The 18,929-nt window shown below is 39.4% G+C and overlaps 1 long non-coding RNA gene across 2 annotated transcripts in view; it reads left to right on the top strand.

Moving 5' to 3' along the window:
- Positions 1–18,929, top strand: part of LOC121091994 — a 161,912-nt gene that overhangs the window by 91,936 nt on the left and 51,047 nt on the right. The window contains exon 3 of one of the 2 annotated variants that reach the window (XR_005829129.1): positions 4,554–4,673. The exons of the other annotated variant lie outside the window; for it this stretch is intronic. This is a non-coding gene — a long non-coding RNA (uncharacterized LOC121091994). The remainder of the gene's footprint in view (positions 1–4,553; positions 4,674–18,929) is intronic. 2 annotated transcript variants of the gene reach the window in all.

The raw sequence follows: 18,929 nt of genomic DNA, 5'->3' as shown, positions 1-18,929 counted from the left end.
TTTTACACTTAGGAACAGGGGCATTGACTAATTTTTTTAATCAGTTCAGTTTCATTTTCTACACATATCATACAATACCTTAAGTTGATAGGGCATGAAATTGTCTACCGGTTTGCTTGTGCAGTGCCTCGTAGACCTGAATTCAAGTGGGATCTCTTAGTATTATGCCCATCATAGTGAGCTGTTCACGTTCCATCAGCAGGAACAACTCTTCTGAATTTGTGCCGAACTTTCAAACACTTCCTGTCTTATTCTATGCAGCCCTTGCAGTCATAGACTGGCTACCTTATATTTTGCTAATCATGCAGAGATGTTGCATATCTTTGCTTGTGATTAATCTGCTCTTTTATTTACCTCCTTTTCTCTACCCTTCTATTCTGCTCTGCATGTCCATTTATCCCCTTCTCAAGGAGGGTATAATTCCTTGGTATTCTGTGTTATATTCCACAGAGACGCAGCTGACAACTTTTGTGTTTATTTGACTGGACCCTGTGCAATTGGACAAAATCCTGACTGGGTTTAATGGAGTTGTTTGAGTATAGGTTAGGACAGAAATGGTTTAGGTGTGTAAAGTCTCCAAAAATCACTGCCAGATGAGGAAACGAGTGTTAAAAAGGAGGTCTCCTGGGTCTCTTCAAAAACTTCCAGCAGGTTATTTCCAGTTCACACCAGAAATGCTTCAATGACTTCTCCCCTGGTGCCTTGATATTTCCAAATACCATCTTGTTTAGGAACCAGAATGGCAAAGATACTTGCAAATGAGAGTGAGGCTGATAAAGAAAAGAATCATTATGACATTTCAGCTCCTCAGGAAATGGTGGCTGCTGGGCGTATGTGGAAGGATGAGCTTACACTTTAAAAGCACAGTTTATAGTCATAGCCTGAGATGCTTTTTTACCTGCATCACAAACTTCTTGTAAATCACTTAATTTCTCCCAACCTCAGTGTGTATAGCGATACCGGTTCTTTACCTCGCAAAATAAACTGAGGCACATCTTTGTTTCTCTTGCAAAGCAACATAGTAACCGTTTGTTGAGAATCAGTTTGGGATTCATGGATTTAAGGCACCTTTCCCACCCCCACCCCCGTTTTTTTGCCTTCCCATGTGAAATATTGCACTCCTGACCCCTTTTTCATCCGCCTCATGTTCTAGTTGCTTGTCAATGTAACCTGTCTCTGAGTTGGCAATATTTCATGCAGGGCCATTGCACTATCTTCAGCTTCGTTGCAATTAATATTCTGTCCTGTCATTTAAGTCCAGCCCTGTGTTCCTAATGTCAGGTTGGCTGTGTTTAATATGACCAGCAAGGCAGCATATGTTTCTAAGCTGAGTCCTACTGCCACTTCTGGAGGTATCTCCCATTAGTCAAGGATACTTTGTCATAGCGCAGCCAATGTTATCACCAAGCTTTAAGTACAAAGGTGGAATAATAATGACTCCTGTTTCACTAAATGGAGTTAACACAGCTGAATAGCTTCCCTGATGGTTTATTATATTAGTCTTTCAGAACATTGACTGATTTGTTTTTATTACCAAGAAAGCTTTTGTCTTATGAAAATGACTTAGGACCACAGGTCAATGTTTTTCATGTCGCATCTCCCTAAGAAGTACATTGCTTTATTATACTTTGTATTCTGCCACTGCAACCTGTATGTCACTTAAATTTATTTGTCATGATACCACTGCCAGGCTGCAATTAAATTGTTAAAGGATATTCAGGAAATGTTGTTGCGGTAATCTTTAGAGGAAGACATATGGAAATGGACTATATCTGTTAATTCATTTTTCAATATGCAAACCTTCCAAAGTGTAAGGCCTGGTGTGGATCACTACATGTGAGAAGAATATTTAGAGTGATGATGATCATGTATTTCCTGTGAGACAACAGACATACTCTAAGTTTGAATTACCTATCTGTCTATTTAAACTAGGAGACTAAAACGTTCAAGAAAAAAAAAGTCAATGGAAAGACCACAACATATGTCTCTCTTCTGTCCATTCACACCAGTCTCCAAAGACAAAATGTCCTGTGATGCCTGCCCATCTTGACAATGTTTAAAAATTTTAGCTCACAGAAAATGAACAGACAACGTAAGGGATACATAGGAAAGTAAAACATGTTGATCAGTTTGAGAAACCATGGTAGAATATGCAGAGGTGTTTCAACTTAAGCTGAACCAAAGATCCCAGGTCTCTGACACATCACCTGCCCCTTTGGAGAAGGAGATGTCAGAGGACAGGTCTCTAGCTCTAGAGCTAACAAGCTGTAACACTTCCCAAGCATGTCCTGGGAGTTAAAAATCAGCCTGCGGGCAGAAAAACTGAAGCTAGGAAGGATAAAGCTTTCCTGCTTCAGACACTGATCTCTAACAAAATCAGTATGTTGAGGGATATTTGGAATATTAATTGTTCATACTTCAGGGCTGCTCATACTTTTTGAAGCTGGAGTTCTCAATACTGATCCCATAGTAATACAAGTACTTGAAGATGGCATAATGCAGCACTACTGAAGAAAGAGGCTTGCTGCTTTTTTGCTTGCTAAGTTTTAACCTGCTTCAGTTCCCTAACATGGTTTGATGCGGGGCTGCACAAGTTCTTGTGGCAGCATAAAATAGCATTAGGAACATGCTGGGTTTTTGGAGGTGGCAGAAGGGAGAGCTGTGTGTACTAAACCAGGTTTGGAGTTACAGTGGGAGCGGTAGTCCTAACACATGTCCTGACAACATGGAATAGGGATATTTTTAACATAACAAGGTACAGTGAGGTTGAAGCAGGACATATACTGGTTGCTCAGGACAGTGTGCTTAAGTGAAAGCATACATGGATAAGTGTGATATATGTGAAAAGCATAGTGACAGACAACAGAAAGGAAATTCATAGGTTAGGGAAGGCAGAATTATTTGCTCTGAAAAGGAATCATGTCGTCCATTGAACTTGGCAGAAAACTGCAATTTCACAAGGTTTGACTTACCTGATCCTACTGGATGTTAGGCAAGAGCTGCAGCAGTCTCAGCAGCCTGAAAAATGGGTAGGGGATAATTGAATACAAGTTTTTCTCCTGTGGACATCAAGGTAACTGGAGGAAATAGAAAGTCTGTGGTAAACTCAGACAAAAGACTGATGGTTAACTCAAGCTTTTTATACTTTCCCAAGCATTAGATTAGTGGGATGTTTCATAGATAGCACTGCAAATTCTGATTATGTGCATGTGGCTAGGAAGCTATGCTCACAACATCTCTCCACGCATTAGACTGGTTTTGTTCTTTTTCATTATTGCCTGGCACAAACAGTATAAAACAGATTTCAGGAGCTCTATGATCTCTGAAAATATTCAGAGAATGCAGTTGTGGCATTACATGTTTGAAAGGAAAAAATATTGAGAGACCAGAAATACTGGAAGCCAATAATAATTCTTGTTTCCATGTTCATTGGTGTCTCACCAGGTGAAAACCAAAACAGAGGTATTAGAAAGAACTTGCAGTATCTCTCATGCAAGTTGCTTCTCACTACAGTGTATTTCAGTACCCAAAATTACATTTCTGGAAAGGCATTCCCTACTGAAGTTATTGTTCTCATTAGAGCTATTCTTTTTCATGATTGCTTATAACAGGGGTCCTCAAACTTTGTAACCAGGGGGCCGGCGCGCGGATGCAGTGGCAGGCAGCCATCTGCGGCTGCTTGGTTTCTCCCCCCAACCCCCGGCGGGAGGGTTCTGTAAATACCAGGGGCCGGACTGAGGACCCTGGGGGGCCGTGTCCAGCCCGCGGGCCGTAGTTTAAGGACCCCTGGCTTAAAAGTGTAGGCCTAACTAGTAATCATCAGAATTTCTTGCTTTTCTGAAACCAGTTTGCTCTATGAACCATAGGCCTGGATGTGGACACTCACAAGTTTTGCTTGAATTTTGGGGTAGCAGTAAACACCTAACTTGTTTAAGAATTTGCAGTTTTCACATTGATTGGATGAAATAAAATGCATTGTAACACAGACATAGAAGAAGAAAATTTGCTTTAAGGAATATTCCAGTGCAGTTCACTAACTATTAAGTATCGTTCTACTTCTGTGAACTTAAATCTCTACTGACATAAGTCTTTTATATCCTGCAGTGCAAGTTGTAGTACTTGGATAACTAATACAGCTAGAGCAGTTTTTCATTAGACCTGTGAAAGTTTGGAGTTACTCATAATCTTTGAGCAACTGAGTCTCCATTTTGTGATATTGAAAATGGTTTTTTGTGTTTTAATAAACCAGTATTCTCGAATGTATTCATGAACTTCATTTTAGCACGTTTTGGCTGTTAAAAATACCTTACAAATAATATTGTCTCTAGTCTTTTTCTCAGAAATGGATGGATTGGAAAAGAAAATCAGTCTGAAAGATAAAACTTCAGTATAAACAATCTCTTTGACAAAATCATCATTAAATGCAAAAGTTATTAGGAGAAACTGTAGGGCTACAGTCTTTGGCAAAAAATGTTTTACTGGTACTGAGAAACTGAAATATTTTTTCTTGATCAATGTTTGTTCTTCATCTCTTCTCTCCCCACTATCATTAGGGAATGAGCACCATGTAACCAGACATCTATAAACCTTCAGATGCAGACCACTGACAGGAATCTGTAGACTGCCAGTTTGGGAAACCTCTGCTTTAAACCTCTAAATGATTCAACATTTGTGTAAGTCAGATGCATTCTGGTGCTACCTAGCTAAATAATTTTATAGACATGTTCATTGTAATGCTAAGACTTTCAGACACTATACGAACTGTTTACCAATGCAAATTGTTTTTCTAATAATTGGATGATAAAAATGGAAAGAGCTATAAGTATGTCCTTAAAACGTGCCTGAAAGGGTGTGCTATTTACAGTCTGTAAAGAAATCCTTGCTACGGTGACACATGACTGTCTTATATAGGTATTGTAGTGCTTACAAGGTTTGGGATGTTTTGGTTTTTTGGTTGTTTGTTTTGTTGGTTTTTTTTAATATGAAACTTTGGATTAAAACAACATTTCTAAACAACTAAGGCCCCATTATATTAGTATGTAAGTCAAGATTCAGCTATTCTTGTTTAATACTCCAAATGGCATGTAGAAAATAGTGCACTGACAAACACGGAAAATTCTGCATTGTCCTGGCCAGCTAGACTATTTCAGGCAAAGACACATGAGTATCTGGACTTTTACATCCTCAGTTGTTCTGCCCTTTTTTACTTTAGAACGAGAGATATTATGTAAATGCTAAAGTAATATAAGGAGGAAACAATTTGACTAATATAAGCTGAAGTGTCTTACGAATGGAAACTGGAACACAAACTATAAAGAAATCACTTAAGTCACTGCTGAGATGCATCCATCTCTGGTAATGCATAAAAGCTAATTAACAGTGCAGTGAAATGGAGGCAATTCAGAGGGAAACATTATTAGATGAAGAAGTACAAAAGAAAGTGAAATGTCTTTCAGTTTACTGACTGAGGATAGGTGAATATCTACAAATGTCCGTAAGTGACCTTGACAGCAAGGAGGAAGAGTCTGTCTGGAGACTCAGGGTGCTGTGTCTGTAGGAGTAATAGGATAAAAGAAGAGGTGATCAGGTTGTGATGTAAAAGACTAAGGCCTTTTCCATGCTAATGTCTGGCAGCTATTGAGGCTGCATCTGTATAGCCCCTAAATGCAGATAAGAAAACATTTTACTGAATGAGCACACACTGCTATATGATCAGCTAATGTAAATTATGGTTTTCTATTGTGTATATAGAATCTGTAAGTGAAGAACAGCAAAGGGCACTGAATACTGAACCTCAAGCTTGGATATGTTTCAGAGTAAGGAACAGAAAAGCCATTGTTTCATGCTAAGCTAAAAACTGCTGCTCAGCGCATTTTGAGAACAGTCCTGCTCTCATAAAGAGGTGGTCTTAATACTCTTAATAAATCTTTTTAGACTACATTTCTTGTTATGGGATGATAGAGTTTCCTAGAGCCAGCCATGGCTGAATAGGTTCAGAAAAGTCATTCACCTCATGCGTCTGTTTGCATTGACCTTGCTGTTTTCATACTGGGTTTTGCTTTGTAGGGACACTTGTGTGTATAATGCTTTGTGGAATATAAGTACTCAATCTGTGCCTACTCCTGATAGCTGGATTTTTCTCTCCTGAATTTTCTTACCATTATCTAGATAGGTTTGGGATATGGAGTTGGTGAACGTAACAGGTTACTATTGAAGTGACTGGGGATATCTAAAATGCAAGGCAAGCCTCAAATTGCCCTTGATTGCATGTATTTTGCTGTCAATTTCTTTCCTCCTAAATTTTTCAACGGTTCCCCTTGCAGGATTTTATGCATGTTATGTTTGTGTTCTCATATCACTGTCAGAATTATGGGACTTCACAGCTTTAGCTCTATTTCCTCTACTCAAATGATAAAATAAAATGCAGCTGTCTGCATCTTTATTCATGTTAAGAGTAATTAATGTTCTAACAAATTACTTCCATCCATGATCAATTACTCCCAGGAGCTCTGTTTCTCTATTGATATCCAGAATGAAGGTTTAATAAAGTTGCATCTTCTTTTGAGTGGTATTGGTGATACTCAGTAATAGTTAACCCATGAAACTATGCTGCTGTTTAAAAGAAGTTGTAAAGATATGAGCTCACGCCTTGCTTACTTCAACTGAGTGCTTGCTGTACGCCTTATTGGCTAACCAGTCACTTGAAGAGTTCATGTATAACTCATTGACGCCTGTCAGAAATACAAGAACAAAAAAAATACCCCACAAATCTATTTAGAGTATTTTTATGAACAACTTGTGATGAGCTGCTGTTTTGCTGAGTGCCTGTGCTCTGCAGAGGAAGGTCCAGCAGAATTCCTGGGAAAGCGAGCTCTGTAGCAACTGGAAGCAAAGCTGTAGTAAAGGGATACTTTCACTTAGCCAATGCCCTAGCCTATGTGAGCTGCCAGTCAGTTGGGCAAAAGGAGCCAGAAATATGTTCTTGAAAATGTTTCTGTTCATATAGATATTCTAGTTACACTGGAGTGAAAATAAAACAAGAGCAAGACAGAAGAAGATGGTATGAAAATAACAATTTGAGTTATTGTCACAAGGGAGCATTACACATGGTGCCATATAATGCATGAATTAATCATCACAGAATTCTTTGGAAGTGAAATAAGAAAGTATCAAACATGACAAGAATGATATTCAAATGCCTTAAAATCTTATTTGAAAGTTGTTTGTATTTTTAAAAGTAGAGCCATAAATTAAGGATAGATAAAAGTGGTTTGTGAGGATTCAAAGAACTTGGCAGAATTTACTCATCCAGTGAAATTAATTTGAGGCTGGTTTTAACAGTTGATATATTTCCCCCCCCATAAGGTGTTTATTGATTGCAGAAGGCTCCTCCTTGCTGGAGACTACCTGAATATTGTGCAGCAGCCCTTAAGAAAGCAGTGAGGCAAACCAGGCTCAGACATATTAAGTGAGCTTAAGTATCTTTTCACCTTACATTGTTCCTAATTTAGAGAAGTGCTGGCTGTGCATAGTGGCTGCACTGTTACCTGGGCTCAGTAACAGCATCACAAATTACCACCAAACCTGTGACATATAAGATGGACCCACCTAGCAATTTTGCCTGTTGCTTTTGACCAGAGTATCTTCCCTTTGCAAAGTTTGGCTGTTTTACTCAGCGGAAAGGGGCCCATCCTGGTGCTAATTTAGAAGTAATCAGGAAAGGCAAAAAAAAGGAGGAAAGACAAGGTCAATAAAGTAAATGAGGTGAGGAAGAAAACCATGAAAGCAACAGAGACAAAGCAATTAAAACACACACACATGTGCACATGCTGAGGGGTAAATCCACTCCCTGGGCCAGATGCATCCCTGTAACCTCACCAATGCAGTCCTAACCATGACGGATAAGCCAGTGGAGCTGAGGCATTGCTGAAAAATGACATTTGTATATAGGACATTTCTGCAGCATGATGATGTCTTCTAAAAAGCAGTTGTGTGATGTGTTCTGTCCAACCTTCCCTGAAAAATTGAGACCTTAACATTTATATGGGTCGTGACGTGTTTATATATCTTAAATGCTAAAACTAACATATACCTCTGAAATTAATTTGACTGCCACATACAAATTCTAATTTATTTTCTTATCTCCCAACCATTAAATTGCTAGAGCTGTATAAATACTTTAAAGAAAGGCAGCTCCAAGTCACTAAGGAATATTGCAGAAAATGTGCCTTCCAAGCATGGTTATGTAACGCCCACTTATTTTAATTAGACTTTTGCTCTCAAAGTCCCACTTTACCTAAGCGTCACGATGGCTGAAACACAGTAGATATCTGTGATAGCAAACACAATCTATCTGCTCCTTTCAGCAGTGACTTTGCCTTTAGTATTATGTCTCTCAGGCATGTGAACCCCCAGCAGCTACTTTCTGTGCTGTCTATTATTAGTGTTTACTTAGAACAGGTCTTGTTCTCTATCAGAAGTACAAGAAATGTCTGTGTAAGCATTGCATAGCTTTAATTCTCCTACAGAAGAGTGGTCCTGCGGGAGGAAAGTCAAATAAACAGCAGCCTAAACTGTACTCCAGCTAGCTGAAAACCAGGAATGGGACCAAACCCAATTATTCACAAGATGATGCTGATGTTAGTCTTTTTCTCAGGAAGAAACACCAAGCAGAGACAATTTTTTTAAAGTAAGTAAATTCAAACTAATTAAAGGTTTCCCTTCCTTTCAGTTTTACTTGAGAACTACTGCTGTATTAAAGTTTTTGCAAGCATGAGAAGGGTGTCGTCGTTATATCCATTAACTCCTCTACTGCTGCAGCCAGCTGCATCCTCTTCCTATGTTTTCTGTGATATGTCCTATTGCAGAACAATGGAAACCTATTTGTGCAGGCACTGAATAAAATTTCAGTGTATAAACCAAAAAGGAAAGCCAAATTGTACATTTGTCATATCATAAAAGGATGATTTGTGTATATAGGTGGCGGCAATCCCTTTACTTTTTGGTCTAGTGTTCTTGCACTTATAACTGAGCAGACCAAACAATTTGTTTCCATGTAATTGTGTTAAGCCTACAGAAAACTCCTGATAATTTGCTATGCTTTGTTATGATGATGAATTACTGCGTATGTTTCTGCCATGCTTATTAGTCTTTGCAGTCCTCACCCTGCATGTGCACTGAGATAAATTGGACACTGAGCCTAAAAGGTAGTGTCCTCATGAACCATATTGTTTTAAGGTTGTCTTTTTTAATTTTGCTTTCTGATATCAGCTGCCCTTCTGATGCTGAAGATGGGAGACATCATGGTTTCTTCTCTCACTGAAGAATTTTTTATTGAATGAAGAATGATTTAGAGACTGAATACTTTATAGAACGTATCATCCCTTAGACAAAAAGCAGGAACTAACTCCAAGTGCCTTACAAAAACAATAAAACAATCCTACCTATAGACGTTGAGAAGTGTTTTGGGAAAGTGGGAGAACAGTCTTGGAGCAAAAAGGAAGTGTGTGTTCTGCCTGGAGAAAAGAGATATGGCTGATAAAAATTCAGGAGTGTATAGATTGATAGAGGAATTTGAATAATGCCATTTAGGGCAAGAGAATGAGCAAGGTAATAATCGAATGATACAACCCATAGTGAGCATTTGCAGCAGTTTATTTTACTGAGTGGATTGTTTACCTCTCAGAGCAATCACAGTGGTCAAGCAGGAAAAGAAATGTGGTTGAGCATCTGCTGCATGTCTGCTTTCTGTCAGTGAACACTAAAGTTTTTGCCAGACATGGCACACAAGAGGCATGTTGGGAAGAAGCTCAGACCTTAGTCATCTAGGAGTATCTAGAATAGCTAGACACCTAATGGGAAGCTAACATTGGGAACTATAGCTGTATAAACTGACATCTGTAATCACATTTGTTATGGTCAATTCCTACAACAACACTGTAGTGAAGTAAAGATGAGACTAAATGCACAGAGGTAATATGGGTAAGAAGATTGTCGGAACTTTTATAGAGAAATTGGTTTACGGAACTGATTTTTACAGAACATTAGCTGTTGGCAAGATTACTATTTTTTGCTTAGATTCATTTAATGAAAGGCAACTTCTCTTTTTTTTTTTTTTTTTTTTTTTTTTTTTTGTCAACTATGGACTGTCAAAAGATGAAGCAGTGTTTCTATGCAGATATACTGCCTCAGTGCTTCATGGATCCTTTGTTGCCTAATGTCTTAATTTACCAAAATTGTAGTGATATTGCCTTAACTGCATCGGCAGCAAAGCATCTTAATACATCTAAATGATCAAAGGTTGCTAGCTGATGCCATACATGTTCCAAGATCCTGCAGAATGGGCCAGCTCCAGCTTGGAGTGTAGCCAAGTTTGCCATCTACTAAGCCTGCATGAAGAAGCTGAAAGGTGTGAATTTTTAGCTCAGATACCATCCTGTGATAATGCATCTAGATAGCTTGCGAACCTGAGGTGATATGAAACATGGAGTGAGTTAACTTATGACCACCTAAATCTGACCATATAGATAAGCCTTGAAATGACCCTTAAGCCCCAAGATCATTCTTCTGTAATCCTTTTGAAAGTGATTACTGGTGCTTTCTGCTTGGTTGGTTCTGAAGACAGAGTATCCAACGCATCCTTGTACTCTTGAGGAACATATATGAATGAGCTTGTGTTATGCTTTTCTCCTGTCAGTCTCCTCTTGAATTGTAGGAGGGAAACAATCATAAGCCACTTATGAGTGCTGCATATGCTGCAGCAGTAATGTGGCCTTTCCAGCTGTAGTTCCTGGTCAAGTTCCTAAGTTCCAGAGATTCAGCTGGCAACTGAGATGCCTAAATTTGTTATGCCTACCTGTAGGAGTCTGTTTGTAGGCTAGAGGTTTGCTTCAGTCACTCACAAACAGGAACTGCTTGCGGTATGCAAGACACCCTCATGGGTCTGGGAGACCTATTGCCAGCAGGAGGACAGGCAGGTTATGCTGTCTCATCTCAAATGGCACTGCCTCCCTCTGTGTGGGCAATGGATTTGAGCCCTCAGTATCAAAGCCCTTATTAGTCAATAAAGATCAAGCTTGGAGTCACTGGAGCTGAGCGAGTGATTCAGCTCAGCAGCTGCTAGTTCCCTAGGTTAGGGTGAACTGAATCATGCTTTAGATTGCATTGGCTAGATTTCTGCTGGGTACAGCGGGTAGATGAACAACTGATGCATGTGTGTGTGCCTACATATAGATAACTGTGTTTAGATAGCCTAAACACAAAATATTTCGAATGGTCAGAAATTATTTCTTAGAATTTGGAAGGATAATTGCAGAAGCTTTCTTTCAGAACTGATACAGAGCAATCGGGGTACCTATAAAGTTTAAAGGTATCATGAGGATGTATCTGTCCTATGGAACGGTATAATGGGAAACAAAAGGTATTTACCTTGTATACAAAAATAAAGATATAAGTCAGACCAACTAACAAATGATCTGTCAGGCAGGTTCCCAAAGGAAAAGTCTACTGTTTTAAAATAAGATGTTTTTAAAATTCTAGAAGACACACTAATGATCAGTGGGATACTGGCAGAAGCTGAATAGGAACTAGGTAGCACCACCACTGTTTTTTACTGCTCTGATCCGGGTAGCTTTGTGGGGCATGATTTCCCATTCCTCGTTAAAGAAGACCTAACAGGGAAAAGGTGTGCCATGTCTTTCAGTGATAGATTTTTCAGGGTGTAAAGGGGTTAGGATTTATGTGCTGGTTCGGTGCTACAGGGCTAGCCTTGTTGTGCTGAAGGCAGAGGTGTGGTAGCATTCAAATGTGCAAAATTTAATTACTCTGATTTATCAAGCAATTATTTTTCCTACTAGTTTTATTTAACTGTGGGAGTTCTCATCCTTTCTTTGAGCATAATGAGTGCATTTGCTCCAGGATGCAATTTGCTATTCACAGTTGAATTCTCTTTAACAGTGACTTTGCCTTTATTTTTCATTTTCAAATGAAATTGCATTCTCAAATTGTTGGTAAATTTGAGTAGTAAGTTTATTAGTATAGGGGACCAGTGAATTCTTTATTGTGTCATGACAGGGCTTCTGCAGGAAAGTGATTCCCATCCAAACCTTCTTTTCAGACTGTAATGTTAAGTCATGCTGGTGGAAGATGAGATTTTTGAGTTTGAACAGCAGGCTGGAGAAGGTTTTGTATTTCTATTTCCTATATGAAAACATGTAACTTCTAATCTATAACATAAATTACAATCACCGCTTCCATTTCTTTCAACCATTTAAGTGAATTAAGGAGTCTTGTCTTTCCAGAATAGCTGATATAAATGCCAACATCCAAGAGTCAGTTCAAGTCTCTAAGTGTTCAACTCACACAAGGTTTAAGTGCGCAGTTGTTACTTGTTACTATTACCTGTAATTAGCACAGTGCTTGCTATATTTACTGGTGATTCTCACTCCCATTCAGAGGCATCTAACACTTCCATGCATCATGGGAAAAGCTTGTTTGTGCTGTGTCTGTGGTTTCTTCTGAGGGGTCAGATAAATCAAAGAAGGTGATTCTTACTCTGAAAAACTATGCTCAATGAGGAAGTGAGTTAGTCAGGTTGTCCTGCTTCCCTTGTCCTGGGGATAAACACAAGCCTTCTTTGACAAGCTTTGACAGATGGGCCCATGCAAACCACGTGAAGTTCAACAAGGCCAAGTGCAAGGTCCTGCACCTGGGTCAAGGCAAGTCCCAGTATCAATACAGGGTGGGCAGAGAATGGATTAAAAGCAGCCCTGAGGGGAAGGACTTGGGGATACTGGTGGACAAAAAAGCTCAACACAGCCTGACAATGTGCTCTTGCAGCCCAGAAAGCCAATTGAATCCTGGGCTGCATCAAAAGAAGTGTCATCAGCAGGTTGAAGGAGTTGATTTTCCCCTTCTACTTGGCTGTCATTGAGACCACACCTGGAGTACTGTGTTCAGCTCTGGGCCCCCCAACATAAGAAGGGCATGGACCTGTTGGAATGAGTCCAGAGGAGGGCCACAACGGTGATCAGAGGGCTGGAGTGCCTCTCCTGTGGAGTCAGGCTGAGAGTGTTGGGGTTGCTCAGCCTAGAGAGGAGAATGCTCCAGGGAGACCTTAGAGCAACCTTTCAATACTTAAACAGGGCTTCTAAGAAAGGACCGACTTTTTAGTAGGGTCTATTGCAATGCAACAATGGATAATACTTTCAAACTAAAAAAGGGTAGATTTAGATTGGTATTAGCAAGAAATTCTCCACTGTGAGGGTGGTGAGGCGCTAGAATGGGTTGCCCAGATAAGTTTAGGATACCCCATCCCTGGCAGTGTTCAAGGCCAGGCTGGATGGGGCTTTGAGCAACTTGCTGTAGTGGAAGGTGTCCTGGCCTGTGGCAGGGGGTTGGAACTAGATGATTGTTAAGGTGTCTTCTAATTCAAACCATTCTATGATTCTATTTGAGAGCCTTTAAAAAGAACCAATACTGATGAACCCTCAGTCACAAGATAATTTGGTTTGTATCAGTCACAAGATGTGACCTGTATATGGTAAAGTTCCAGATTTGATGGTGAGAGAACCTGAGAGCAACCCTCATTGGGCTGCAGAAGCTGATTCCTTCTGGTTTTGCCTCCATTCCCTGTCTTTGTATGCATGCTGAACATTTTCCAGCATTTTGTCCATTTTACTTTTAAGCATATTCCATTCCAAGTTTCTGTTTTTCTCATCTGTAATTTCATATTATCCATTCTAAAATATTGTTCTAAATTGGTCTTTATAGTTTCCAATTCATGTGGAACATCTCATCATGTTCCCCTTTTCACCAAGCCTTCTTACACTTTTTTGCCTCGCTGCTTATCGCATACATATAGTGTGTCATCTTACAAAGCATGCAACTTAGCTTTCACCAGATCCATTTCTTACACTCTTGACAGCAGAAAACAGCCTAATTTTCATTAGAAAAAGCATCCAGTTGGAACAAAAATAATTAGGATGCAGCAGAAAAAAAAATCCATGTGGACCATGACAGGAGAGAGAAGGTTTTTCATATTTTTTTTTTTTTTACTTTCATTCTTGAATGCTTCAGAGTTTTCACTTGATTGATCTGTAATAGATGCATTTAATGTAGTTGCAATATAGGATTCACAGGATCTCACAGAATCACAGGAGGCTGAGGTTAGAAGGAGCCTCTGGAGTCTGTGCAGACCAAAGCCCTGCTCAAAGCAGGGTCAATTACTGCAGGTTGCTCAGGGTTTTGAATATCTGCAGGGATGAAGATTCTGTAACATTTCTGGGCAACACGCTGCAGCATTCAAACACTGTCAGAGTAAAAGAGTTTTGTTCTGAAGTTTGAATGGAATTTCTTGGACTGCAGTTTGAGATCACTGCTTCTTGTCCCTTCAGAGCCTCATGTATAGGTACAGTGTAGTACAACACTGTGAAAGAAAAAATCAGCAGTATCTTTGATAGCACACTGAGTGAATTTTTTAAGTAATCTATTCATAGTGTCCCAGCTAGTAAGGCCATAAGAAACTAGTAGAGGCACATAGTTTAATGTCCTTCAGCAGAAAACCCATAAAGTCACTGTCAGTAATTCCCAAATAAAGCCAAATTAATAACCTGTTGCAGGACAGTATATATCATAGGAAGGACTCTTATCTTCAAATGCAACTAGAAGTAATGTAGAATCTACTACACACATTAGTGCTTTGTTCTAGTAGCTATTTGCCTTTATCCAAAAATATAGAGAAAAGTAAGTTCACAGAAACTAAAGCAGGAAGAGACTCAGGGTACCACCCTCCTTACCTGCAGCTGTGTCATTTATGTCTAAGCCTTTTCTGATAGGCGTTTGCTTAACTTTTTCCCTGATAAACCCCAATGATGGAGACTTAGCTGCTTTTATGGACAATTTTGGTTGTCCACAAGTTTTTCCGATGCCTGGCTTTCGGTTATCCTGGTTGATACTTAAGTGTGAAACATCTTGTTTTGTCCCCTAGTGGTTATGGAGAATTGCTTAGTCTCTTCATTACAGCTACCCTTTATACATCTGAAAACTGTTAAATCTCCTTTCAGGTTTATCTCCTGTAGATTAAATGACCCCTTCAACCTCTCTTCAACAATATTTTCTTGAATGCTATCATTCTCCCTGCTCTCTTAGCTTCTTCCCAGCAACTTAGACTATTCTTGAGGAGTAGTGCTTGCAACTTGAAACAGACTCCAGTGGATGCTGCACCAGCTCTTGCAGACAGCCTTTCATTTAGGCAGGATGTTTGCCTTCAGCAACATTATTGGCATGTCCTCAGATCTGATCCACTTTAGTCCTCAGACCTTTTACAGCAGAGTGGATCTGTAATTATCTATCCTCTATTTGTGTAGTGTAATATAAGTGTATAACTTCACTAACACCCAACACCCCCCATCCCCCCCACCCCCCCCATTAATTCTGTTTTTTCGCAGGACAGTTCTCTAACCTGTCAAGATTATTTTAGTGCTTGAAACATCTACTACTTTGGTATGATCTCCACATTTAATAAATGTATTCTATTCATAATGTCATGCAGTTTATTTATGGAAATGTAGTGTAACAGCAGATTCTGCAAAAAATTATGTAAAATATATTTCATTTTGAATGGAATAGACTAATATAGTTGTTAATACTATTTCTAGCTCTGAAAGTGATTAAGGCTTGTATTTGTTGAAACCAGGACAGCGTCCTACAGGAAAGTTAAGTATATTCTTACCACCACATTTTTTCATGTTCTTCCCTGACACCTCCTAGTGGCTTCTGTCAGAGAAAGGATACTCAGCTCAGTGAAGTTTAGTTTTGTCTTATCATAGAATCATAACAACGTTTAGGCTGGAAAAGACCTATAAGATCATCAAGTCCAACCATTAACCAGGACTGCCAAGGCCACTGCTAAATCATATTCCTAAGTGCCATATCTATGCATCTTTAAAATGTCTCCAGGGATGGTGACTCAACCACCTCCCTGGGCAGCCTGTTTCAATGATTAGCCACCCTTTCAGTAAAGAATTTTTTTCCTAATAGCCAATCTAAACCTCTCCTGGTGTAACTTGAGGCTGTCTCCTCTCATTCTATTGCTTGCTACTTGGGAGAAGAGACCAACACCCACCTTGCTACAACCTCCCTTCAGGTAGTTGTAGAGAGCAATAAGGTCCCTGCTGAGTCCCCTTTTCTCCATGCTAAACAACCCCAGCTCCCTCAGCCGCTCGTCACAGGACTTATGCTCTAGACCCTTCATCAGCTTTGTTGTCCTTCTTTGATTGCCCTCCAGCACCTCAATGTCTGTCTTGTAGTGAGGGGACCACAACGCCGGATTTGAGGGGTGACCTCACCAGTGCCAAGTGCAGGGGGACAGTCTCTTTCCCAGTCCTGCTGGCCACACTTTCTGATACAAGCCAGGATGCTGTTGGCCTTCTTGGCCACCTGGGCACACTGCTGGCTCATGTTGAGCCAGCTCTTGACCAGCACCCCCAGGTCCTTTTCCACCAGAGAGCTCTCCAGCAGCTCTCCAGCCTCTCTGCCCCAGCCTGTAGCACTGTGTGGGGCTGCTGTGACCCAAGTGCAGGACACGGCACTGAGCCTTATTGAACCTCATACAACTGGCCTCAGCCCATGGATCCAGCCTGTCCAGACCCCCCTGCAGAGCCTGCCTGCCCTCCAGCAGATCAACACTCCCACCCAGCTTGGTGTCTTCTGCAAACTTATTGAGAGTGCACTTGATAACCTCGTCCAGATCGTTAATAAAGATGCTAAATGGGACTGGCCCCAGTACTGAGCCCTGGGGAACACCACTTGTGACTGACAACACCACTTGTGACTAGTTATTTTTGTCTACTTATTTTCCACTGTTACATCTTAAGAATTCTGATCATTTTCCCATTAGAAAGTTAGATTCATTTAATATAATTTAATATTGAAAGGTTCATGTTGGCAGTAGCTTATATCTTTGCTGTCTTTTAGGTATTTGTGAATGATTTGTTTGACTCTTTGTTCCGGGATATTTCCGGCACTGAAATTAAGTTGAGTGTTTTCTCTCCTCTTTCCTGTCTCCCTTCTTTTATTTTTTTAATTTTTTTTTATTTTTTTTTTTTAATAGGTGTAGCAGTAGCCTTTTCCCAGGTTTTTGGAGCGTTACTTATTTTTGCCAAGCTTTCAAAAGATTCATCATCCCTGGGATAAAAAGCTGGTTGAAGGAAAATACCTACACATAATTTTCGGTGAGCCTATCTTATCTTAAAACCTCTCATTTACCCATTTTCCAATCTATTTGTTACCATTATGGTTTTTTTTACTCATCTCTGTCTCTGCAACTAATTTTCTTAGCTGTAAGATCACTGTTGACATTTTTAGTGAAGACAGAAGCAAAGATGTCATGAGTACTGTGACATCCTCAAGGTTCCTGTTGAGGAATAGGCCATCTTTTTTCTTAATCTTCTAGTACTAATAATGTAAATATTGAGTATTTTCTTCTATATTTTATTTTCTCAGAAGTTATGTTTTGCCTTTCTGATTTTATCCCTAGACTGTTGATACTCTAGTTCAGGATACTTTGTGTCTATGAGTTGTCCTTGTTTGTTTGTTTGTTTCTCTTTAACAGCACTACCATCTCTTCCCAATTCCCTTTTGCCTTTTTACTGACATTATGTAAAAATCTAGCATTTCCACCTCCCAGTGTTTATTGCACTCTGCTGCCCTAAGCTCCATGATTTACGATGCTTGTGTTCTCCTTTCTGTCTGAGGATGGTTAGTTCTATCATATTTCACAGTCACTCTCGGACAAGTTACTTCATCTGCACATTCTCAACCAGTTCTTCCAGGCTGGCCAAAAAGACATCAGAAAACCTTTTCCTCTACTTGCTTTCTTCATCTTTTATAGAAACAAAATGTCACCAGGATATTTCAAGACTTTGCTGCCAATATGATCCTGCTACCTTCCTTTCCCAGCAGTTGTTTGGATGATGAAAGAGTTCTGCCACAAACCTGTCCTGTGCTCTTCACATTTTTGCCCGTTGCCCAGAAAATGCCTCATCCACCTGATCTTTGTGATCAGACCCAAAACATGACAGCATCTTTTACCTTCAACATTTTAGCAGGTTTTTATTTCTCCATCTCCTGAGATAAAAAGAATATCAATATACCCTTGGTACACAGAGAAACATGTCCTTTGCTTTATTTTTCAGTGAGACTTGAACAAGGCGTATAGACTTATGTCTGCTAAATAATTAAATTAGGCAGTATTGCAGCATTCAAATGCTGATACCTTCTGAGTCAAATTATCTGTTGGTATAACTCCAATGATTTCAGTACAGTTTCTCCAACAGAGAATGACCTATGTTTTCTCCTTGAAAAGGAGAAAAAAAATATGCAAGTCTTCTCTTAAAATCTGAAGTTTTGATTTGAATTTAAGAACTCACAAAACACTTGTGACATGTTTTCTGACCCATGTAATTATGACTTTAAATGTTATATCCAGCATAGTTCGTAGACCATAAGTAGTAGTATTTAAGAGAAAAAAGAACAAGATTATGAGAGCAAAGACAAAACCCAGAACAAAGAGAATCATTTATCACATCTTGTGAATACTACATTAAAATGCAATGAGGTTTTCCCTTTTATATGATTAATTCACATTTTAATAACTAAGCTCTTCTGCGCAACTGTACTCAATTTTTTTCATCACTAATGTAGAAGTTCAGACAAAGTGTTCTTTCTAAAGATGAAAGGAGAAAAAAATTATATTATTGACTTTCTTAAACCTATCTCATATGATGGATTTATGAAATGGAAATAATATAGAAATTCCTTTAAACTGTGACAGGAAATACAAATCATGTGAACAGAAAGGAAGTTGCACTGAAATAAAGACATTTCAAAAGATAATGACTTCACTACAAAAGGGTCTTCTGTTAAGTACT

This window comes from Falco naumanni, chromosome 7 (assembly GCF_017639655.2).
Source record: "Falco naumanni isolate bFalNau1 chromosome 7, bFalNau1.pat, whole genome shotgun sequence".
NCBI lineage: Eukaryota > Metazoa > Chordata > Aves > Falconiformes > Falconidae > Falco > Falco naumanni.
The sequence above is the reverse complement of the archived record's forward strand: the minus strand, read 5'-3'. Positions and strand labels throughout refer to the sequence as shown.